The sequence below is a fragment of the Giraffa tippelskirchi genome, chromosome 4 (genome assembly GCF_054371585.1).
Source record: "Giraffa tippelskirchi isolate mGirTip1 chromosome 4, T2T-mGirTip1v1.2.pri, whole genome shotgun sequence".
Classification (NCBI taxonomy): domain Eukaryota; kingdom Metazoa; phylum Chordata; class Mammalia; order Artiodactyla; family Giraffidae; genus Giraffa; species Giraffa tippelskirchi.
Genome location: NC_137278.1, coordinates 161,855,861 through 161,880,663, shown reverse-complemented (window position 1 = coordinate 161,880,663; position 24,803 = coordinate 161,855,861). Strand labels below are relative to the sequence as shown.

Sequence of the window (24,803 nt, the reverse complement as noted above, 5' to 3'; positions counted from 1 at the left end):
GAGCTGGCCTACCACCTGTTTTTGTAAAGCCTGTGAACTAAGAATAGTTTTTACGTTTTCAGACAGTTGGGAAAATATCAGAAGAAAGAAATTTCATGACATGAAAATTATATCAAATTCACATTTGAATGTTCACAAACAAAGTTTTGTTGGCTCACAGACACATTCATTTGTTTCTGGACAATCTATGGCTTCTTTTTCCCTGCAATGGCAGAGTTGAATAACTGCAACACACACTGTATGACCCACAAAACCGAAATTTACTATCTAGCCCCTTTGTAGGAAAAGATTGTTTCCTCTTGCCTTATATAAAAAATAGAAGAAAAATTTAAAAATCAAAGTAATATCATAGTAAACTATGAATAACTATAATGAGTACCTTGGGGATGCGATCCCACTTAATTTTATACATATCATGATAGTAGAATCTTCTTTGCCTCTTGACAGATCCTTCCTGGGTTTGGCAGCTTTACTCTTAATTACCCTGTGACTTAATGAGCACTTTCTATGTACAACAAAGGTCCATATAGTCAAAGCTATGGTTTTTCCAGTAGTCATGTATGGCTGTGAGAGCTGGGCTATAAAGAAGACTGAGTGCCAAAGAAATGATACTTTCAAACTGTGGTGCTGGAGAAGACTCTTGAGAGTCCCTTGGACAGCAAGATCAAACCAGCCAATCCTAAAGAAAATTAACCCTGAATATTTATTGGAAGGACTGATCCTGCAGTTGAAGCTCCAATACTTCAGCCACTTATGCAAAGAGCTGACTCGTTTGAAAAGACCCCGATGCTGTGAAAGATTGAGGGCAGGAGGAGAAGCGGGTGACAGAGGATAAGATGGTTCGATGGCATCATCAACTAAATGGACATGAGTTTGAGCAAATTCTGGGAGATAGTGAAGGACAGGGAAGCCTGGTGTGCTGCAGTCCATGGGGTCACAAAGAGTCGGACACAACTGAGAGACTGAACAACAAAAACTACGTGTGAAGCATTTGGCAGATGTTTCCACATATGTTATTTCTTTAATGAGGGTTACATCTGTGTCTTCCTTTTTCTAATACTCTTCCCTTTCTTTGGGGGAATTGATTCACAACAGGAGAATAACTCCCTGGAAGATCTAAGAAAGATCGTAGCTCTGGAGTCTTTTTTCCTCCTTGATTTCTCCCTTCCATACAAGGAGTCATTTTACAGGTTGAGACTAAGAAAATGAATATTCTCTACTTTAGCAACCTTTGAATTTTGCTTGTTTACCCCCCAAAATAAAGGTTTAAAAAACAATATGCTCCTTCAACACATTTTTGGGTTGGCATCTAAATTTTTTTACTAAAAAATAAACTAGTTCAAAAACTGTAATTGCTGATATATTGCAAAAATTGACATTTTTACATGTTATTACATCACTCAAATCTCTTCAATTAAATATAAATACCACAGCAACTTAATAATCTTCTTCATCCTTCTAAGAAATATAAGGAAATGTTCTTTAAATTTTGGGAAAAAAATTTAATCACCCTTGTCCTTTTTTGAGTTTCCATTGCATTCCACTATACTGCAGAATTTTATCCTAATGTATGTTTATCACAGCAGATAAAGAAAAATACCTTCTCTACCTTCATGCACTATTTTCCTGAAAAGCTGTTACAATTTATTTTTCAAATGAAAGCATTTTTAAAATAAAGAGGTCATTGCTGAAAATTCAGACAATAGAGAAAAGTATTTACAAAATGCTAAGTGACATTCTATAATTTTGCTCCAGTTTCCACTCGTACCAGCAGTGGATCTGGTGCCTGTCTCATCACATCTTCATTGGCATTACTTGCTCACACTTCAAACATTCTTTTCTAATTTACCAGTGACAAATCCTATCTTACTGTATTAAATTATATTTCCTTGAATATGAGGAAATTGAAAAGAAATTTATTTTACATCTTTATTGTCTGTATGTGATAGATATTTTTTATGTCCTTGGCACCTTTCCATGGAAGTTTGCTTTTTTTATTGACTTAGAGGAGTTCTTTGTATATTGAGTGTATTAGCATTCTGGTATATTTATTACCAACATTTTCATTTGTCTTTTAATTATCTTTACTTGAAAAGATTTGCACTGTATGTAGTTAAATATATTAGATTTTTTAAAGCTTTTTAGTTTTAGTTTTTGGTACAGGGTGATTTTTCTGAGAATTTCTTGCTGAATACTTTTTTCCTTTCCCATTGATTTATAATTTTTCTTTTATTGAGACTGAATTTAGTTTCCCATTGATCATATAGTTACATCTGCATCAAGATCATCCTTTCCTATTATTGTTCATTTGTTTTCAACCTTTTCTAAGATATTCTTACCTTCTTATTCTCTATGATAAATTATCACATCTTGTATCACATTCTTTAAGAAAAGTTTCTTTGGGAGTTTGAGATGGTACCAAACCTATATATTTAGGTAGGAAGATTTATATCTTTATAATATTCAGTTTTGTCTCTCAGGGGCAAGTTGTGGCTTCATTTATTCAAACATGCTTTTATAACTCTCAGTTTTGTAGATTTTCTTTCATGTATGTCCCAACTTTTCCAGGAATGCATCCCCTATCATTTATCTTCCCTACTCCTCATGTGGTCATTAACGATTTAACTTCATTTGTCGTCTTCTCCACTATATTGTAAACTCCTAGCAGTCAGGAACAATAGCTATGCTCCTTTTGTATCCCCTCTCACAGCTAGCAGAGTTATGCATACACAGAAATAATATCTGTGGTCCAAGACAGATGTCAAGAGGGATGAAACATGAGAAGATTAGAATGAGGAGGGAGGGAATGGGAGTTTGGAATCAGCAGAGAGAAACTATTATATACAGGAGGGAAAAACAACAGGTCCTACTGTATAACACAGGCTTTCCTTGTGGCTCAGCTGGTAAAAAAATCCGCCTGCAATTCAGGAAACCTGGGTTCAGTCCCTGGGTTGGGAAGATACCCTGGAGAAGGGAAAGGCTACCCACTCCAGTATTCTGGCCTGGAGAATTCCATGGACTATATAGTCCATGGGGCCGCAAAGAGTTGGACATGACTGAGCGACTTTCACTTCATTGTATAACCCAGGGAACTGTATTCAGTATCCTATGACGAACCATAAAGGAAAAGAATATGAAAAAGAATATATTGAACATGTGTATATGTATGTGTGTATAACTGAGTCACTTTGCTGTACAGAAGAAATTAACACAACACTGTAAATCAACGATGTGCACGTGTGCTCAGTCACTCCGTCATGTCTAACTCCTTGTGACCCTGTGGCCTGTAGCCCACCAGGCTCCTCTGTCCATGGGATTCTTCAGGCAAGAATATTGGAGTGGGTTGCCATTTCCTCCACCAGGGGATCTTCCTGACCCAGCGATCGAAAAAAACAAAAAGAAGACTAGAATGGAGAACCAGTGCTGACCTTTCATAGCTTCATCCATAACCTGTAACTGTTTACTTAACACTCCGCCCCATTATACACCCTCAGCTGAATGTTTAAAAATCTAAATAATAGAACTGATATAAAGATTATAAGGTAATCTTTCATAAATGTCCATAGAGAAAGTGACAGGCACAAAAATTTGACTGCATTGTTTCTAACAGTAAAAAAAAAAAAAACTGGAAACATTAATAAATATTATTAATTAAAACATTAATTAAACATTAATAAAAATAAAACTGGAAACATTAATAAAAGTCCATTAAGGAGAGAATGAGTACAATAAAGAAATAGTATATGCATAGTGCTGTAAGTATATTTGTAAGTGCTATACAGCATTTAAATGAATGGACTAAGTATTCATTTGGATAAACTGAGTAACTTCATACTGAGGAAAAGAATCAGGTTACAGAGTAATACATGCGGTTTGACATAGTGTATGTAAGTTTAAAGATATGCAAAACAGTGCTACATATTAATCCTGATATCCTAATGCTGCTGCTGCTGCTGCTGCTGCTAAGTCGCTTCAGTCGTGTCCGACTCTGTGCGACCCCATAGACGGCAGCCCACCAGGCTCCGCCAGCCCTGGGATTCTCCAGGCAAGAATACCGGAGTGGGTTGCCATTTCCTTCTCCAGTGCATGAACAGGAAAAGTGAAAGTGAAGTCGCTCAGTCATGTCTGACTCTTAGAGATCCCATGGACTACAGCCTACCAGGCTCCTCCGTCCATGGGATTTTCCAGGCAAGAGTACTGGAGTGGGGTGCCATTGCCTTCTCCGGATATCCTAATGCAAGAGTTAGCAAATATGATCCCCAGGCCAAATCTAGCTTGCCCAGAACCAAACATGCCTTTTTGTTTACATATTGCCTATGGCTGTTTTCACACCACAGTGGCAGAGTTAAGTAGTTGCACATGGTCTGCAAAGCCTAAAATATTCACTCTCTGGTCTTTATAGAAAAAGCTCGTGATCCCTGTCTAACCTGTAGAGACAAGTCTGGAAGTGTTGAATCCACATTCAGGACGTGGTCAGAATGACTGGGTGGATACACAGGGAATTTCAAAGCATCTTTAATGCTCCCGTTAAGCTAGGGGTTAAATACAAGAAAGCTGATGATATTATTCAATGTTCTCCATGTTGGAAATATTTAATAATTAAAAAGAATGAATGAAATTATATATGTGAAGAATTTCCTCATCTATAAAGATATGTAAACTCATACAGAGATTCTCTCTTACACACTCTTAAACATACAAACACACACACACACACACACACACACACACATTCTTGAGGCTTTGAGGAGGAAGTAATTCCTACCTATAAAATGTTGGGGACTTTTAACTGTGGTCAACGAGGTGCTATTGGAAATTTTGATGGCACAAAAAAATCTATGTTCAAGAAGATTACTCTTATGAGAAGGCGGGACAGGAGGGTAAGCAGTGAAAGGAGAAGGAAAATTCAGGAAATTCTCATTCTGGAAGTGAGATGATTAGGTGCAAAGCAGGGTGGTTTCTGTAAAGATGGAAAGGAAGTAACTTGAGTACAATTTACAGAGAGGAGGAGGAAGAAGAGAAAGCAGGCTGATGATACAAAGTTTAAGACTTGGGTACTGGTGGAAGCAGGGACAAAATGTTTATTTTACTTTATGTTTATTTGTACTATGATGTAATGTAAGCCTTAACTTAAGGACCCAGGAAGCATTTCAGAAGTGGTAAGCACTATTTGTTTTTAAAGTGATAAGACACAGAGTGACTGGTAGCTTGGACTCCTACTTTCTGCTTATCAGTTTGTACTTGTTTAGATAGTGTGTGTCACAGGGAGTTCATGGTGGATGGAGCTTCTCTGATTTAGCACAAACCATTTGGAAGAGGCCTTGGAAAGACTCTGCTCCAATTAAACGGCCTTGACTCTGATTTAGAAGAATCTCAGCTCTCAGAATATGAAGATAAAAAAAACAGTTTCTTGTGCTGGTTCCCCATGAACTCTCCACACCCAAAGTCACCCTTCTCAGTGACATTTTTCTCAGATAAACCCAGTTGCTGGTGGTAAAGCATACACTTTGTGGGATATCTATGCAGTTCATTCATAAAGGGTAATAAAAAATAAGCTTTTTCTAGTCATCATCATTTCATACTCAGCAGAAGTCCTGGATTCAGCCCAAAGCTGGAAGAATGTTCGTAAGAGAAAAGAGAAAGGAGTTCTAGAAGAAAAGGTTTTATCTCACAGGGGATTTGGTTTTCCCAGAAGTAATCAAACCAAAGTAATTCTTTCCAGGGCCAAAATACAGATTTAGAAAAACAGATCCTTTCCATTTGGGGCAGAATGGATACTTGTAGATGTATGGTTTGAGCCCCTTTACTGTTCAACTGAAATGATCACAACATTGTTAATCAACTATGCTCCAATACAAAATAAAAAGGTTTTAAGAAAAAAAACACAAAAACAAAACAGTTCTCATGGGGAAAAAAAAAGGGAAAAGAGAATAGATCCTTTCCAAAGTTGAGATTTAAAGGACAATGTGTGGCCATTGTGATCACATTATTCTGAGAGTAGTGCCCTGTAAGAACTGGATGACCTTTATTGCTATCACAGTAACCTTTACATCTCTTGTGAAAATAGATTAAAATAATATCTACCATTTTATGAGTACTTACTATGTGGCAGCTTTCATGCTATGTTATCTCATTTGATCTGTAATAAACCAAGTAGGTAATAATATATACACTTTATAAATGAGAAAACTGAGGCTCAAAGAGATTAAGCAAACTTTTCAAGGTCACGCCACTAGTAAGAACCAGAGTGGGGATGTAAACCCACCATCTAACTCTAAATTCATGTTTTCTCATGCAATTCTCCCACTGAGACTGTCATTAACTACTCACCAGTGCTTAGCGAGGGTGAACTGGCATTTCTGCAAGGTCAGTTCTGCCTAAAGTATTTCAACATTAGCTGTTTATATGCACAATTAAATAAGCCTCTACAAAGTTTGCCTGTCATATTATTTTCTTCTTTTCAAACTTCTTTGCTGTTTTTAAAGTCTTCATTTAGGGACTTCCTGGTGATCCAGTGGCTAAGACTCTGAGCTCCCAAAGCAGAAGGCCTGGGTTCAATCCCTGATCAGGGAACTAGATCCCACATGCTGCAACAAAGAATTGCACGTCACAACTAAAGATCCTGCATGCCACAACTAAGACTCAGCACAGTCAAATAGATAAATAAACAAAAAATAAATACTTTTTTAAATAATAAAAAATAAAGTCGCCATGTAAAGGTACACTTCCTTCAGGTGTTGTACAATAAAACTATTTTTGAGTCAACCAGACCTCTACTTTTGAGCTCCTGTGCTTTGGAGGTTATACTATAGGGCTCAAAGAGTGGCTGACCTTTATTTTCAACTAAGTGTAAAAGAAGCACCTGGAATAAAGGCCCCCAGGGCCATGAACTTGAGAGTCAGGACTCTTTACATTTTGTATTCAAAGCATCTCATTTGTCTTATTCTAGTTCTAGGCCTCCTTCTCAACCTTGACCAGCGCTGATCTCCAGCAAACTATCATAGCACTGGGCACCTCTTGGAGTATGTGTCCAGTTGTAATTCTCCCTTTGTTTTTGTGGTGATTTGGTGGTCACACCATTGGGGGCTTCCCAGGTGGTCAGTCAAGTCAGTTCAGTCACTCAGTCATGTCCAACTCTTTGCGACCCCATGAATCGCAGCATGCCAGGCCTCCCTGTCCATCACCAACTCCCGGAGTCCACCCAAACCCATGTCCATCGAGTCGGTGATGCCATCCAGCCATCTCATCCTCTGTCGTCCCCTTCTCCTCCTGCCCCCAATCCTTAAAGAGTCAACTCTTCGCATGAGGTGGCCAAAGTACTGGAGTTTCAGCTTCAACATCAGTCTTTCCAATGAATGCCCAGGACCAATCTCCTCTAGGATGGACTGGTTGGATCTTCTTGCGGTCCAAGGGACTCTCAAGAGTCTTCTCCAACACTACAGTTTAAAAACTAGTGGTAAAGAACCTACCTACCAATGCAGGAGCCGGAACAGATTTGGGTTTGATCCCTGGGTAGGGAAGATCCTCTGGAGGAGGGCACGGCAACCCACTCCAGTATTCTTGCCTGGGGAAACCCATGGACAGAGGAGCTTGGAGGGCTACTGTCCATAGGGTTGCAAAGAGTCAGAGATGACTGAAGCGACTTAGCATACATGCATGCACACACCCCTACTGGCCCATCAGCTCTAGGGGTGCTCACTCTGGATCTCCAGTCCCCAGCCTGTGGCCAAGTATACATTAGATACACAATTAATTATTTGTTGACTGATGAATAAATGAATGAGTGAACTAAATACATAAACAATAAATGAATAATATATCTCACCAGATAACCATTTTTAGAATCAGTCTTATTTCAGCCACAGAATCAACAGTAAATACTGATGTAGGATAACAACACATGCAAGAGCTGAAGAAGGATTTTTTTTTTTTTAGTCACACAAAAATCCTGACAACTAAGGCTGCTTCCCCACAATGTAGTCCTAATTAGTGAAGCGAATCCATTCTTGTTGGAAATCTCTTAAGCAGTGATCCCCTACATTTTATACATGGACTGACTACCCCAGGAAATAGTTTTAATAATCCTCCCAAAGCTCCCTTTGTTAATTTCTCTTCCTTGAGAGCTACCAGGAATAGTTTTGGTCTTCTTAACATTCATTCTTAATAGTCAGGGAAGTTTCTCCCCATTATCTGCTATAGTCAAATGGTCAAGATAATGGAGAAAGTTACACTTTCTCCATGACTGACTTGTCATCTTCTTTTCAAATAATTCATGAGATCTTCTGAAATTTTATGACTATTACTTTTTAAATCAATTTATTTGTAATTAGAGGATAATTGCTTTACAATACTATGTTGGTTTCTGCATGCCATACATCAACATGAATCAGCCATAGGTATAGTTATGGCCCCTCTCTCTTGAACCTCCCTCCCACTTCCCACCTCATCCCACCTATTATTTATATAAATCATTTGTTATTTGTAAAAGTGGCCACCATGGCCTCTCCCATTCCATATGGCCTTCTGCAATGAGGGTTTGTCACTACCCATCAATAGGTGAAGGCTATTTCCGCAGCCCTTGAACCTGAACTGGTCTGGTAACTTCCTTGATCAGTAGAATGGTGGGAGTGATGTTGTGAGACTTCTGAGCTTGCCCTTAAGAGGCATTGCAGCTTCTGTTCCCTCAGTCTAAGAATGCTACCAGGAAACTGTCACATTATTTGTAGATGCCCTAGATACAAAACCTAACCAAGAGAGAACTCAGCTATCCGAACTGTCACATTTGACAGTCACACCAGGACTCCAGACCTGTGTGAGGCCATCTTGGACCTTCTGTTTCATTTGATCGTCCATCAGAAAGAATCACTTGAGTGAGCCCAGGCAAAACTATCAGAGGAACTGCTCCTCTGACTCATAGAAATATGGGAATTAAGTCACTAAGCTTTAGGGTAGTTGTTACAAAGAAACAAATAACTGCTACCGAAACCGGTACTTAGAAGAGGGATGAGGTGTTTTTTTTTTTTAAAAAAAAAGAGGCTAAAACCAGTGGCTTTGGCTTTGGGATTGGGAGGTGGACAGAGCCTGAAAGGGCAGTGAGGACACTGGTAGAAATTGGAAGAGTGGGAAGGAACTTACTATAGGAAGCTGGAAAATGAATAGGTCCTATTTTGCAGTCTCTCCTTCTCTCTCTCTCTCTCTCACACACACACACACACACACAGAGGGGCAAAACTGTTCAACTTGGAAAATACACAGTTTCCTAATGAACCTGTGGGTTTTTGTTTATTTCTCTCTGGTTTGGTTTCAGGAGTGGCAGAGCCTTTTCCCCACTGACCTCCAAGTACCTCTGTGGCTCCCTTTGGGATTAAGGAGAACTCCAAGTAGTAAGGTGAATGTGTAAAGAGGTGTTTTTATCTGTGAATGACAGGTACACGAAGACAGAGATGAATTAGGAAGGAGCTATTCGTTTTAAGCAGGATTTGAAGCGACAGCACAGTACAGCATTTTGGGCTTCCCTGGTGGCTCAGTGGTAAAGAATCTGCCTGCCAATGTAGGAGACCCAGGTTTGATCCTTGAGTCAGGAAGATCCCCTGAAGGAGGGCATGGTTATCCACCCCAGTATTCTGGCCTGGAGAATCCCATGGACAGAGGAGCCTAGCAGGCTATGGTCCCTGGGGTCCCACAGAATCAAACACGATTGAAGCGACTTAGCACGTGAGAGGTTCAAGATGTGCTGGGTTAATAAACAAGACTATTGTACTTTTGTTCTTTCATATGACATAAGAGTCTCAAAATATATGATTCCACAGTAAATATCAAATCATGGATGTGGCTATAAGATCCTTTGCTGAGAGCTCAAAAAACACAAGGAGGTGTCTAGGAGACCCTCACATCCAGGTAAAAAAGCTTCTAAGAATTCCAGGGCATTATCCCACAACATTATTTCATAGTAGCTTGAAATGTCCAAAGTAGAAAGAAGTTTGTCTCAAAAAATTATGGAGGTAAGTTTTCAGGCATGGAGTAAGTCCCAAAAAGACTAATAAGAAATCCACAAAGTGTTTTAGCAAATAGGTTTAATGAGAGCAATGCCATCTTAAACCAAAAGCTACCTCTGCAATTCTTTCTTAAATAAACTCCTCATTGCAGTCCCTAACCAGGGGTCGAACCCGGCACCCTGCATTGGGAGCCGGGAGCCTTAGCCACTGGACCACCAAGGAAGCCCTACAATTCTTAAAAATAAGTAAGCCCCACCCTTGAATGAGCTGTTTTGATGACTTGCTTTGACCAACAGAATTGTTGTACTTCTGAAGGTAAACCTCAAGAGAACCTTGTTACTTCCACTTTCATCCTCTTGGAATGTTGTCCTGAGACCTCATGCCATGAAGCCAGGAATGAAACACTCCAGGACAAAGACACTGGGTCATTTCAATTATCCCAATCAACAGCCAGCATCAAGGCCCCAGTCATGAGAATGAGACCTAGTTGACCCTCCAGTTGATATGTTACCTGATTGAGCTCAGGAAAAACCAGCAAAGAGCCACCTAGTCAGCCCACATAACTATAAGAAATAATAAGTTATTATCTTTTTAAGCCATTAAGTTTTGCAGTAGTTTGTTACATAGTATTAGATAACTGATACAATCTCCCAAAATGAACAGTATGGCAAGTTGTCTTTTGTTTTACTGGGTCTAAAAAACAGAGTCCTTGCTTAAAAATACTATATTTTCTCTTTTAAAGTTGCATTTCAATGTCCACTTCCAATATCAATGCCAAGAGAAAGGGAAACCTCTTACACTGTTGGTGGGAATGCAAACTAGTACAGCCACTATGGAGAACGGTGTGGAGATTCCTTAAAAAACTGGAAATAGAACTGCCATACGACCCAGCAATCCCACTGCTGGGCATACACACCGAGCAAACCAGAATTGAAAGAGACGCGTGTACCCCAATGTTCATCGCAGCACTGTTTACAATAGCCAGGACATGGAAGCAACCTAGATGTCCATCAGCAGACGAATGGATAAGGAAGCTGTGGTACATACACACAATGGAATATTACTCAGCCATTAAAAAAAATACATTTGAATCGGTTCTACTGAGATGGATGAAACTGGAGCCCATTATACAGAGTGAAGTAAGCCAGAAAGAAAAACACCAATACAGTATACTAATGCATATATATGGAATTTGAAAGATGGTAATGATAACCCTATATGCGAGACAGAATAAGAGACACAGATGCATAGAACAGTCTCATGGACTCTGAGGGAGAAGGTGAGGGTGGGGCGTTCTGGGAGAATAGCATTGAAACATGTATATTATCATATGTGAAACAGAACACCATTCCATGTTTGATGCATGAGACAAATGCTCAGGGCCGGGGCAATGGGATGACCCAGAGGGATGGGATGGGGAGGGAGGTGGGTGGGGGGTCCAGAAAGGGGAACACATGTAAACCCATGGCTGATTCATGTCAATGTATGGCAAAAACTATTACAATATTGTAAAGTAATTAGCCCCCCACTAAAATAAATAAATTTATTAAAAAAAAAAAAAGAATGCCAAGAGAATTCACTCACTCACATATTTATTCATTGAATATACATTTATTGACTCTGCATCAGGTATTGAACAGATACAGGCAAAAAAAAAAAAAAATCATGATCCTTCAAGAGGCTTAGTGGAAAAGTCAGATAAGGACAACAACCCAATTAAAATGGTATTGGGATTGCTATAATAGAGGTAAGCACAAGTCCCTTCAGGAGCACAAGCAAAGGCTTCACTCATTCAGCATTCATTAATTGTTCACCATGTACCAGGGCTTTGATCTGGGTCTTGGAAATAGAATGATGGATGAGACAGAATAAAAAAAAAAATCCTGATAATTTGCAAGTAAACAAGTAGTAAGGTTTCCAATGATGATAACAAGAAAATAAAGGAGATAAGGGATAAAGTGATGTGCACGCATGCATGCTAAGTCAGTAAGTCATGTCTGACTCTTTGCGACCCCATGGACTGTAGGCCGCCAGGCTCCTCTGTCCATGGGATTCTCCAGGCAAGAATATTGGAGTGGATGCCAAGCCCTCCTCCAGGGGATCTTCCACATCTCAGGGATCGAACCTGCATTTCTCATATCTCCTGCACTGGCAGGCAGGTTCTTTACCGCTAGCGCCATCTGGGAACTGGGCACAATTTTAGAGAGAGTGATCCTAGAAGAGCTCTCTAGAGAGTGGATATTTGAACTGAGATGTGGAGGAGAAGAAGAAGTAAGCCGAAAAAGGGGGAAATAAGTCCAGGCAGAGTGGTCAGCAAGTGCTGAAGACCTTGGCTTGGGGTGCTGGAAGAACAGCAAAAGCCCAGTGAGGTTGGAGATGAGTGAGCAAAGGGGCAGTGCAGGAGATGAGGTCTGAGAGTAAGCGCCTCTCTATGGCCTGTTGACTATGATAAGGAGTTCAAATTTATTCTAAATGGGAGTCTTACTGATGGGTGTTAAGCATAGATGTGACTAGGAGAGAAAGAAAGTCTTTTTGAGGGTGGGGGGCTGGTTCATGAATTTAATCTGTAAGAAGTAGGCACTAAACTAAGCAGAAGGCATGCAGAGGGGATGGCCATAGGAGGAAAACAGCAGGCTGTCTTCTAAGCAGCCATACATTGTCCGCCATGCTGTAGTGAGTGGACTCAGCTCAAACCAGTGGAGAAAGGATGGCCTATTCAAGACCCAATATCAAGAAAAATGATGATTCCTTTGTGGTAAAAAATTAAAAAGCCCTATCTTGTATCATTTTAAGTCAAAAGACTTTTAAAATGATAAACATTATTGGGAGAAAATATAGAAAAACACATTTGTGATCTTTATGAATTTAGGGCATTGAAAAAAAGACTTATTGAACAAGAAACAAATAGGAAAAGAATCAGTTTGACTATATTAAAATCAAGACACCATAAACAAAGCTAAATATATGAAATAAACTGGGAGAAAATGTTTACCACATAAATAACAGCCAAAAATTAGTATAAACAACATATTAATAACTCCTGTAAATAAAAACAGAAAAGATAAACAACTCAAGGAAGAAACTGGCAAAGGATACAAAGAGGAAATTCACCAAAAGGGAAATACAAGTGGTCAATGGACATACAAAAACATCTGAAGCTAGTTATTAATTAGAAAAACGCAAACTAATACAACTAGATACTATTTCCACCTACTGAATTATCAATGCTTTTTTGTCTGATAATATTAAAAGTTGAAGATGTGTGGAAATACACATTCTCACACACTGCTAGTGGGGGCACAGTTGTTACGTCTTTTTGGAGGTCTCTTTAGCAGTATATTCTCAAAAATAAAAGTACAATTCTAATTCTTAGGTATTGTCCCTGGATAAAGCTTTGCACAGGTACACAAGAATGTTCACTGTAGCACTGCTTCTATTTAAAATGGGAACTGAAATATCAAAGCTTTATTTGGACTTTTATCCAGAAAAATTAAAATTAATAAAAATTTATTTTATATTCACACCTATTAATTTTGGTCACCAGAACTCTGTCATCATTCTTAGACCTAACAAAGAAAAAACATATTTTTCCTGTGCAATACTTTCTTTCTTATACAATACTTCCCTTGGCAATCAAGCTGCATTATGTTGGCATTGAGCTGAAACAAGTTTACAAAGAAGAGAAAAAGAAGAGCAGACATTCCTTTATTGCCAAAATTGGAATGGGGCAAACTAAAGGAGAAAATAACTCATTGTGGAGGGCATGGGGTCTAGGGGATTGCAGATTGGGGTGAAAGAACAGGGAGATAGGAGAAGAGAGGAGGGTGGATATTTTTAGGTAATGATGACTTTTGCCTCCCCTACAGCTGGGTGACTGAGGATACACATAGTGATGCCTCGTGTATTCCCACTGGTAGAAAACACAGCAGCAACAAGAAATACTTGGGAAGAAAAAAACTGTTCCCATTTCTTTTAGCCCCTTCATGATGTATGTTGCTAAGATTTAAGAGAAAAATGAGACGGAGCAAAATGAAGGAAAAACACTCCCTATCAAGAAAAGAACATGAACCTTCATTCTTTTCTTTATCCACTCACTTAATGACAACGCGAGTCTCTGAAAACCTATCACAAGGTGATACGTATTCTCCTGGTGTTCATAACCTGAGGTTTCTGTAAAACATAGCAGTTCTGAGCGCCTTCTGGAAGTCCCTGATCACAACACCAAGGAGGGTTCACTGAATCTTTAATTAAGATGACAATAACTGAGGTGTCCAGTCAGCTCTCCTAGATTGACCTTTGGGTTAAAGCAAGTAGTGCTAATAACTTTCCATTTGCCCTGCTTGAGTGTAGTTATTAGAAAATGCCCTAAGAAGTTTTAGGAACCTTCACAATTGTGCTAGGTCTTTTTTGTTTGTTTGTTTGTTACTTCTCAGCCTTAATTTTACTGGATTTGATGGAGTTTGGCATATTTTCAAAGTGAATTACAAGTTATAAAAACACTTAAATAAATGTACAGTTCAGTTCAGTTCAGTTGCTCAGTCGTGTCCAACTCTTCACAATTGTGCTAGGTCTTAACAAATCACCCCTGTCAAGATGAAACATTTGTGGTCTGGTCCACCTGCTTTCCTCCCATCATTCCAGATTTCAAATTCTCCCAACCTCCAACAATACCCAGGTAGCAAGAAGAGAACTTTTGAGTTAAAAAGACCTGCCCTCATATTCAGGTCCTGTTACGTCCTAACTGTGATTGCAGACAGGTTACTTGTTCCCTTTGAGCCTCAGTTTTCTCATCAGTAAGATGAGTATAAGAACTTCCATTCAAGGTTATTGTGAGAAGGAAACAGGCAATTTAGATAAAGCCTCTGACATGTAGGTACACGCTCTTGCATACAAAGTTCTCTTCTTTTCCTTCCAAACATAACAACTGGGTGTTCCACCACCATGTGGCCAGATTTTGGAGGTGTGGAAATAAAAGGAAGGACAGGGATTACATTACTTTGCTTCTCCAACTGGGGGAGGAGAGGGCAGAGGTGTGTGGTGGAAAACAATGCTGCAAATCCTGATGAAGGGTCTCAGGATGAAAGCATCATCCCTGGCCAGGATTTTATCAGCTAACTCGAGTTGCATCAGCCATATTGCAACATTCTCAGCAAAACAGAAAAGTCCACGGTGCAAATGGCACAGGTCCACAATTTGGAGGGTGGGGGAGACTCAGAGACAAAGGTGTCTATCATTTTATAAAATCACACTAAAAACCTGGCATTGGCTGTCTCTATTCCCCTTGTTGATACTGCTGAGGTGGTTCTACGGCAGCACCAGTGACATCATCAGATTTCTTTAAAGCTCAGGTGAGTTTCTCAGACCAAGGATCCAGCATGAGTCATTTGCATCCCTTTCCCCAGCCCCTCCCTTCTAAACAAAAAGTTGAGAGAAATATGACCCAGGTTTCACTCACAGTTGCCTAATTCCCCATGGCAGCAGGTAGAGCAGGAGATGCTTTATCTGCAGATTCAGACCTTGGAGAATTTTAGTAACAAAGTTCTCCCTAACATTTTCCATCTTATTTTAATATTTCCATCTGATACTAATATGAGAAATGGAAACCAATAGAAAAGTTTGCAGTAGAACTCAAAAGAGAAAGCTTTTGAAATCTACTTTTCTCCTAGGAAAAACTTTCAGTCAAGCATAGCTTAAACGTCATTCAAGTCCTAGATCTGAAGTCTTCTGACATTAGTAATATTCCCCAACTTGCATTAGGATTTGATAAATAACAGCACATTATATAGACAAGATTGCCTACGGAATCAGAATAGAGACACTTCTGAAATTTACGGTCTCCAGTGATTCTCCTGGATGATCACAATGTTGAAAAGATATTCCAAAATAATTTTTCAGTAAGAAAAGCAATTCACTTTTCAATAAAATACTACCCATTGATTTCTGCTTCTTTGTTTTGAACAATTTTTTTTTTTTTACTTTTTTAAAAACCATTAGGATCTTGCATCAAATCCTACCAACTGAGAATTCATTCATCGACCAAACTTCCTGATGCTAAAGAGAAACTTTCAATGACAACGTCCCCTCTGCTGTTTTGGGATGGATACCCCACTCCCATAGGAATTAGGTACTCACTGTGATTGTCTTAGGCTGGAGGTGAACTTTCAAAGCCCTGGGAGGATTCTGAGTCCAGTTTTCCTCTTCAAAACGCAGTGGTTTTGCTACAAATGCTCAGGATCCGATTTTGCATTGGGGCGAGTCCAGGAGACAGTGGGGTGAGGAGGAGGGAGTTCCTGCAGGAGCCAGGCTGGTCATGGGCGGCCTTCCCGCCTAGCAGCAGCATCTCTGCCTTGGCTCTGTGCCTCATGGACAGAGATTAGTCATTAACAATCCTTTCCCTGCTAAATGATATAAACAGAGAAAGGAACCTTGGGACATGCTCGAGATTCCCAGGATGAACTCCCAAAGCCCCTGGATAGGGACTGTAACAAAGCGGAGGCACGCCCTGAAGCCTTTGAAAATGCTTCTCCGCAGGCTGTGTTTTAAGGGTCCCAGGTACCCCGATTTCTGCACACATCATCTAAAACTGAATTCTCATCTTCCCTCTCTCTCTCCAACTGCTTTCAATAGTTCCACCACCTACAAGGGACTGAAGTTAGCAACTCTGAACCCTTTTGACTCTTCCCTCTCCCGGGCTTTCTGTATCAAGGAGTAACAGATTAATGAGATTTCATCTTTCTAATGTCTCCTATTTCCAACCCACTGTGCTCCTCTGCTGATTCAGGCCTACCACCACTCCCCTTCTGAAGAACAATGTTGCTTGGCCTCTAACTCTTCCCTTCTAACTCTTCTCTTCTCGTTTCTGAATTGCACAGCAGCGTAAAGTGTGGGGCTCTGGTGAGACACCTACTCATCTGCCACAACCTCAGGAAAGACACTCAGCATTTCTGAGTCTTGGTTTCCTTGTCTATAAGATGAGGATGGTGTAACTGTCCTATGTGTGGTGGTGAGAATTACATGCATAGTTTGAAATGCATAAAATGTTTATAAAAGTGCCTGGCAGAGAGCAAGCACCCAATACGTTTTGTTGTTGTTATTCAGTCGCTCAGTCATGTCTGACTCTTTGCGACCCCGTGGACTGCAGCATGCCAGGTTTCCCTGTCTTTCAGCATCTCCCGGAGCTTACTCAAACTCATATCATTGAGTCGGTGATGCCATCCAACCATGTTGTCCTCTGTCGTCCCCTTCTCCTTCCTTCAATCTTTCCCAGCATCAATCTTCTCTAATGAGTCGGCTCCTTGCGTCAGACAGCCAAAGTATTGGATCTTCAACTTCAGCATCAGTCTTTCCAATGAATATTCAGGGTTGATTTCCTTTAGGACTGACTGGTTTGATCTCCATGTGTCCAAGGGACTCTCAAGAGTCTTCAACATCACAGTTCAAAAGCATCAATTCTTCAGCACTCAGCTTTCTTTATAGTCCAAATCTCACATCCGTACATGACTACCGGAAAAACCATAGCCTTGACTAGATGGACCTTTGTTGACAAAGTAATGTCTCTGCTTTTTAATGTCCTGTCTAGGTTGGTTATAGCTTTTCTTCCAAGGAGGAAGCATCTGTTAATTTCATGGCTGCAGTCACTTTCTACAGTGATTTTGGAGCCCCCAAAAATAAAGTTTCTCACTGTTTCCATTGTTTCCCCATCTATCTGCCATGAAGTGATGGGACCAGATGCCATGATCTTCATTTTCTGAATGTTGAGTTTTAAGCCAACTTTTTTCTCTCTCCTCTTTCACTTTCATCAAGAGGCTCTTTAGTTCTTCTTTACTTTCTGCCATAAGGGTGGTGTCAGTTGCATATCTGAGGTTATTGATATTTCTCCTGGCAATCTTGATTCCAACTTCTGCTTCATCCAGTCTGGCATTTCACATGACGTACTCTGCATATAAGTTAAATAAGCAGGGTGACAATATACAGCCTTGATGTACTCCTTTCCCAATTTGGAACCAGTATGTTGTTCCATGTCCAGTTCTAACTGTTGCTTCTTGACCTGAATACAGATTTCTCAGGAGGCAGGTCAGGTGGTGTGGTATTTCCATCTCTTTAGAATTTTCCACAGTTTGATTATACAGTGGAAGTGACAAATAGATTCAAGGGATTAGATCTGATAGACAGAATGTCTAAAGAACTACGGACAGAGGATCGTGACATTGTATAGGAAGCAGTGATCAAGACCATCCACAACAAAAAGAAATGCAAAAAGGCAAAATGGTTGTCTGAAGAGGCCTTACAAATAGCTGAGAAAAGAAGAGAATCAAAAGGCAAAGGAAAAAAGGAAAGATATACCCATTTGAATGCACAGTTCCAAAGAACAGCAAGGAGAGATAAGGAAGCCTTCCTCAGGGATGAATGCAAAGAAACAGAGGAAAACAACAGAATGGGAAAGACTAGAGATCTCCTCAAGAAAATTAGAGATACCAAGGGAATATTTCATGCAAAGATGGGCTCAATAAAGGACATAAATGGTATGGACCTAACAGAAGCAGAAGATACTAAGAAGAGGTGGCAACAATACACAGAAGAACTATACAAAAAAGATCTTCATGACCCAGATAACCACAATGGTGTGATCACTCACCTAGAGCCAGACATCCTGGAATGAGAAGTCAAGTGGGCCTTAGGAAGCATCACTACAAAGCTAGTGGAGGTGATGGAATTCCAGTTGAGCTATTTCAAATCCTAAAAGATGATGCTGGGAAAGTGCTGCACTCAATATGCCAGCAAATTTGGAAAACTCAGCAGTGGCCACAGGACAGGAAAAGTTCAGTTTTCATTCCAATCCCAACAAAAGGCTTCAAACTACTGCACAATTGCACTCATCTCACACATTAGCAAAGTAATGCTCAAAATTCTCCAAGCCAGGCTTCAACAGTACATGAACTGTGAAATTCCAGATGTTCAAGCTGGATTTAGAAAAGGCAGAGGAACCAGAGGACAAATTGCCAACATCCATTGGATCATCAAAAAAGCATGAGAGTTCCAGAAAAACATCTACTTCTGCTTTGTTGACTACACCAAAGACTTTGACTGTGTGGATCACAGCAAACTATGGAAAAAAAGTTGGTGGAAGGCCTGCACTCAAATCTGTTGGAAAAGCTGTATTTTACTTCTCTTATTAAATAGCATCTGTAGGTCCCGCAGGCTCAGACTCCCTACCCCCATGGTCTTCTTCTATCTTGAAGCACACCACCCCTACCCTTTATTACCAGGAAGAGGGAAAGCCCAGCCTTGGTAAACACTCCCCTGCCCATTTGAAGAGTCTTTCCCATGACACACAGTGGGCTCTGCAGCTCTGGGCTGCCCAAGGGACTCCTGCATGACTCCCAGACCAGTTCTTCTTGGATGATGAAAGCCTTTGTCATGACTTCATTCTCTTCATCAGCAGTGGAAGGTGAAGGCTGAAAGAATTCTGTGAGAATCAGTTGACTACCTGAAACTGTATATATACATATATGCAATTGTATATACAAATTATATATATTTATACAATTATATATTTATATATACATATAGAAGTGTACATTTTATTATTATTTGTAAAAACATGTTAGACATCTGTTATATCAGAAAACTTTTAAATAAACTTGTGAGTGTATATGTACCTGGGAGTATATGTGTGAGTGTGTGTGTGTACCCCCTGCCCTGAGAGCTGGTTGTTAAATACTTCCCAGCACACCACTGCCCCCCACCTATACTATCCCTATTTCTTCATGGTTCCTCCGTACTCTTAATTGAAAAACACTGATGTTCTCTTTACTTAATGGGATTCTCCAAGCTCCCTCGTGCCTCAGAACCTTTCCTTATCCTGAAATGCTCCCTTTTTTCCTTCTCAGTACCTTTTACCCTCAATCCTTCAGTTCTGGTCTAGGTATGCGAATGTGATAGTGTGAAATGTCAAGAGGAAAATATTGCTGAACTCTTGTGTCAGTAGTCAATTTATGGTTGCAGTTCAAGCATGATTTGACAAATGGACATGCATTCCATTCCATTAATTCCTTCCCAATACACTTATTTTCCTGATATCACGCACATGATGTACTGTTAAACTTAGTCTCACACAAATTACATTCATTAAACCCAATGCTCTTTTGGCTCCAACACTACATATGTTGGAAATTCACTAGTTCATCAGAGATATGAACAGCTTTTTTGCTGAATAAAATAATAGTTTTCAAATACTGGAAGAGCATTTATTCAATATTTCGTGTGTGCTCTTCACAATGTAAATAATCTGCATTATTAACATCACCACAACTTAGACCAGAGGTCAGCAAACTTTTTCTCTAAAGGGCTAAAAAGTAAATATTTTAGGCTTTGTGGCCACATCTGGTCTCTGTCATATTTTTCAAACTTTAAAAAATTTAAAATCTCTTCTTAGCCTGCAGGCTGTACAAAAACATCCATAGGCCAAATTTTGTCCTCCAGCCTTAGTTTCCCAACCCCTTAGACCAGCGGCTTTCAACAGGGAAGAAGTGGGGGAAGCCTGCCCACCAGGGGATATTTGGCAATATCTGGAGACAGTAGTGGTTGTCACAACTTGGGAGGGAGTGCTAGTGGCATTTAGTACGTAGAGAAGAGAGGCGCTGCTAAAAACCCTATGGTGCACAGCGCATCATTCTGGAACAAGGGATTGTTGAGCCCCAAACATCAATAGTGCTGAGGTTGAGAAACACTGGGGCTTTCCAGGTGGCACTAGTGGTAAGGAATCTGCCTGCCAATGTAGGAGATGTAAAAGAGGTGGGTGTAATCAGGAAGATCACCTAGAGAAGGATATGGCAATCCACTCTAGTATTTTCGCCTGGGAAATCCCATGGACAGAGGAGCCTGGCGGGCTACAGTCCTTGGGGTCACAAAGAGGCAGAAACAACTGAAGCGACTTAGCACAAAAGCATCAAGAAACAGTGTTAGACAATTACCAAAGCAGTAAAAGAAGTATAGATTTGTAGATTTAGTTCATTCCCATGGTATGAATATCTTCACAGTGGCCAATTTCAATCTATCAGCATGATGTGATTGAACACAGAGATGGAAAGAGATGTACAGAGGCACGTAACTGCTTAGAATTTCCACCGTTCGGATACAACAGATGTGAATAGCCACAAGAGCACACATAATTGTGAAATATTTTAAAATAGTTAGAATGTAAAGAGTTTTAAGTACATATTATCCTTGATTTCTAAGTGTCTTTAATTATAAGTTAATGTAATTTAACTTTTAATAGGTGCTGTGTTTAATAACCAGTTCAGAAAAACCTGAAAACTACTGGCTTTCATGGGCCAGGGCAAGCTGACTCAGTTCACCATTGGGGGAATGAGGACTGTCTTACATGTTGTCTTTATAATTTAGGAGCTAGAAAGTATTATCTTCATTTTTTTAATGAGGAAAGTAAGACTTAGACATTCAATGGCTCATGAAAGCAAGAAAGTTGGGCTTTAAGTTCTTTTCTCCAAAACTGCTATATTTTCTCCTACATTTTGTTCTACAATCAATCCAAGCAAAGTGAAATCAAATATTTATTCTATGAAGTGCTTCAAAATACTGGCTTATTTTAATTAGTTGCTGAATAGAATACAGATGAAGGAAGTTATTAACATATTGACAGTGACCAACTTTTGTACAGTATTAAGTATATAGTAGAAAAGCCATTCTGCAAAAAAAAAAAAAACCTCCATTCATTGATAGAGTTTCTTGGTTAATGTGTTGACTTCCTTATCTTCTCCAGGATTTTTTCTTTTTTTGAAAAATACCCCCCCCAACTCTAATGATTGAGTTCACCCCAGATCAGGGACTATAAAATATCCTGAGGTAAATGGGAAGTACAACAGGTGAACTTTGAATATTTTGACAGCCAAGGTGAAACCCAGCCTAGGAGGCCTGGGTGATCACCACAGAGAACAGAGCCAGGGCACTCAACTTCACAGAGGGACACTAAAATGCACAGAAGAAGGAAAGGAAGGAAGAGCTTGGATCATTGATGCTGGCCTCTTTTCCTATTGACTCAAGCTTACCTGTGAGCATTAATCTCTGCTCCAACATTGAATCTATCAGAAAGTTGCATCTGCAATGGTCTTTACAGCTTTGAATAATGTCTTTTCCTTGGTAATAAGAGAGTTAATTCTTAGATAGGTTGATAAGGAGTCCAAGGAGAAAGGGACAAACATTTTATTCTACATTGCTTTGTCTTAGTCACATAAGATGTTTTTTCTTAAACTCTGAGTTGTTATGACAACAATCTTTAACACTAACTTTCTTTAAGCCCAGAGCTGATGATTACACAACAAAACAACTCACTTTAAACTATATAACAATGTATCCTGCTCAAGGACATGTTTCTACTTCTTAAGAACCTTCTAACTAATTGTTATCTTAAAATGTATATTGTGGGAGTAAGACCTTTCTACTGTTAGTTCTAATCTTGTTAATTTAAGATGTACATTGTGGGAGTGAGTCTGGTAAAAGTATATAAGGCCTTGATAAGACTAGCAAGTGGTGCACTCTCCTTCCCCCTTCTGATGTCTATGTCAAAATTTTCTCTGTCCTTTTTATACTTTAATAAAACTCTGCTACACAAAAGCTCTGCGTATTCAAGCCTGGTCCCTGGTCCTGAAGCTAAATCTTCTTTGGAGATCACGAATCTGACTTTGTTCACTGTAAGCTATCAGTAAGGCGACACTCTCAAGAAGCTGTGCTTTCATAACCAGAAGTTTCCAAAATCGAGGACACCATGGTAGAGGCACTGCTGAAAGCACTGATGTTAGTGTCAGGGGCATGGATTTGGGTTCTGACTAGTCTAACCATATGACCTTGAGCAAGTCAATCTCTGGGTCTGAATTTTCTCCCCCACTCCCAGCAGTAACAGGAAAAATGCCTATCTTTTATTGTGAAGATCAATATGAAATGTCACATGAAGATGTGTGCCATAAAACAGCAAAGAGATGCATCTGGCCCCATTAGATATGAAATTTTCCAGAAACTATCGATAGAAGCTCTATAAGGACTCCACCCACCTCTGCATTCAGCTATTCTAAGTGACTCATTGGAGTCACTGGGTCTCCACTGGTGGGAAAACCCTCCTGTAGATGTTGAAGAATGCAGCTAAACCTTCATCTGAACCTGGATGGAGAAGATTCTTGAGAGTCCCTTGGACAGCAAGGAGATTCATCCTAAGGGAAATAACCCTGTATACTCATTGGAAGGACAGATGCTGGAGCTGAAGCTCCAATACTCTGGCCACCTGATGTGAACAGCCAAGTCATTGAAAAGACTCTGATGCTGGGAAAGATTCAAGGCAAAAGGAGAAGAGGGCAGCAGAGGATAAGATGGTTGGATAGCATCACCGCATCAATGGACATGAACTTGGGCAAAATCTGGGAGATGGTGAGGGATGGGGAGGCCTGGCATGCGACAGTCCGTGGGGTCACAAAGAGTCAGACATGACTTAGCAACTGAACAACAACAATATTCTTACAACCCATAGAGTCACAGAATACACTATGATATACATAGTGTATAGAATACACTGTGATATAGTTTCTTCCAAACTCTTTAATGATAAATAGATACATTCAAGTCTTCTCTTAAAAAATGGTGTCATATGGCATATATTGTTCTGAATATGCTTTTCTCATTTAATGTATCATAACTATTTTGATATTATTAAATATTTCATTACATACATAATACCAAACAATTTAATGGAGGTATACTATTGAATTCATAGGCATATGCCCTCATTTGACTAACCCCCTACTGCTGAACCTTTGAATTATTTCTAATTTCCCTCCATCATAAACGATGTTGCAACGATCATCCTTGGTAGTTAAATCTTTGGCTACATCTGTGATTATGTCCTTGGCCTTGTTTTCTAGAGGTGGAATTACTAGGTCAGAGTGATCACACTTCCAAAACTCTAGTAAACTTAGCAAACTGCCTTCAGAAAGGTTGTGCTAATTTTTATCCCCCTAGAAGGATCCACATGTGTCTATTTCTTGCCCTTTTGCCAGCACATGGGGGCCTTGGTGATTCTTTTTTCCAGAAGAGCATTTCTGTGAGATGCCTCCAGTCCTCACCTACCCCTCCCAGTAGAGAATCAACATGGAGATTCAAGCAAGGTTTTTGAACTGCAAGATATAACCTATTAGATTGTGAGACAATATTTAATATGTGTATCTGACAGAGGACTGATGTCATGGATGCTTTTAACATACAAAATTCTTTTCTTAGTTTTTTCAAAGTAAAATATATCAGTCTTTTTCTTAATGCTGATGCCTCTGGTGTTATTCTTAGAAAGACACTTTCATCCCCAATATTATACAAGTACTCATTTATAATTTTTGACATTTGATTTCTCGTTTAGTTTTGTCTGTGCAGCACAGAAGATCTTAGCTCCCCAAACAAGGATGGAATCCATGCCTGCTGCATAGGAAGGGCAGAGTCTTAACCACCAGACTTTCAGGGAAGTCCCAAGGTAAGAGTTTAGAAAGTTTGAAAAGCATGTGATCAGTCAAAAGATCATTGAATCAGTGGCCATGGACTTGGATTCTGGACATAATTTGGTGGGGTGGGAAGCCAAGGGCAAAGAGAAAGGACACATATCCCATTTACTTTCTGTTGGAAAAGTATTGGTAGAAATGTGACAAAACTCTCAAAGGTACACATAACCTAAACCATGGTTTTAGAATAGGAGAAATGATCAATTTCAAAGGGTGTGATAAGTAATCTGAACCTCTCTTGTCCATATATTTTAGTCAC

At 39.7% G+C, this 24,803-nt stretch overlaps 1 protein-coding gene across 16 annotated transcripts in view; it reads right to left on the bottom strand.

Moving 5' to 3' along the window:
* Positions 1 to 24,803, bottom strand: part of NR1H4 (nuclear receptor subfamily 1 group H member 4) — a 136,104-nt gene that overhangs the window by 71,373 nt on the left and 39,928 nt on the right. For 3 of the 16 annotated variants that reach the window (XM_081595470.1, XM_081595469.1, XM_081595475.1), the window contains exon 2: positions 16,128 to 16,393. The exons of 8 other annotated variants lie outside the window; for them this stretch is intronic. The gene's annotated coding sequence lies outside the window, so the exon portion shown is untranslated. Of the gene's footprint in view, positions 1 to 16,127; positions 19,102 to 19,291; positions 19,451 to 24,803 lie in introns of those variants that run through there. 5 more of the 16 variants (XM_081595483.1, XM_081595479.1, XR_014083434.1 and 2 more) reach the window with 5 other exon arrangements.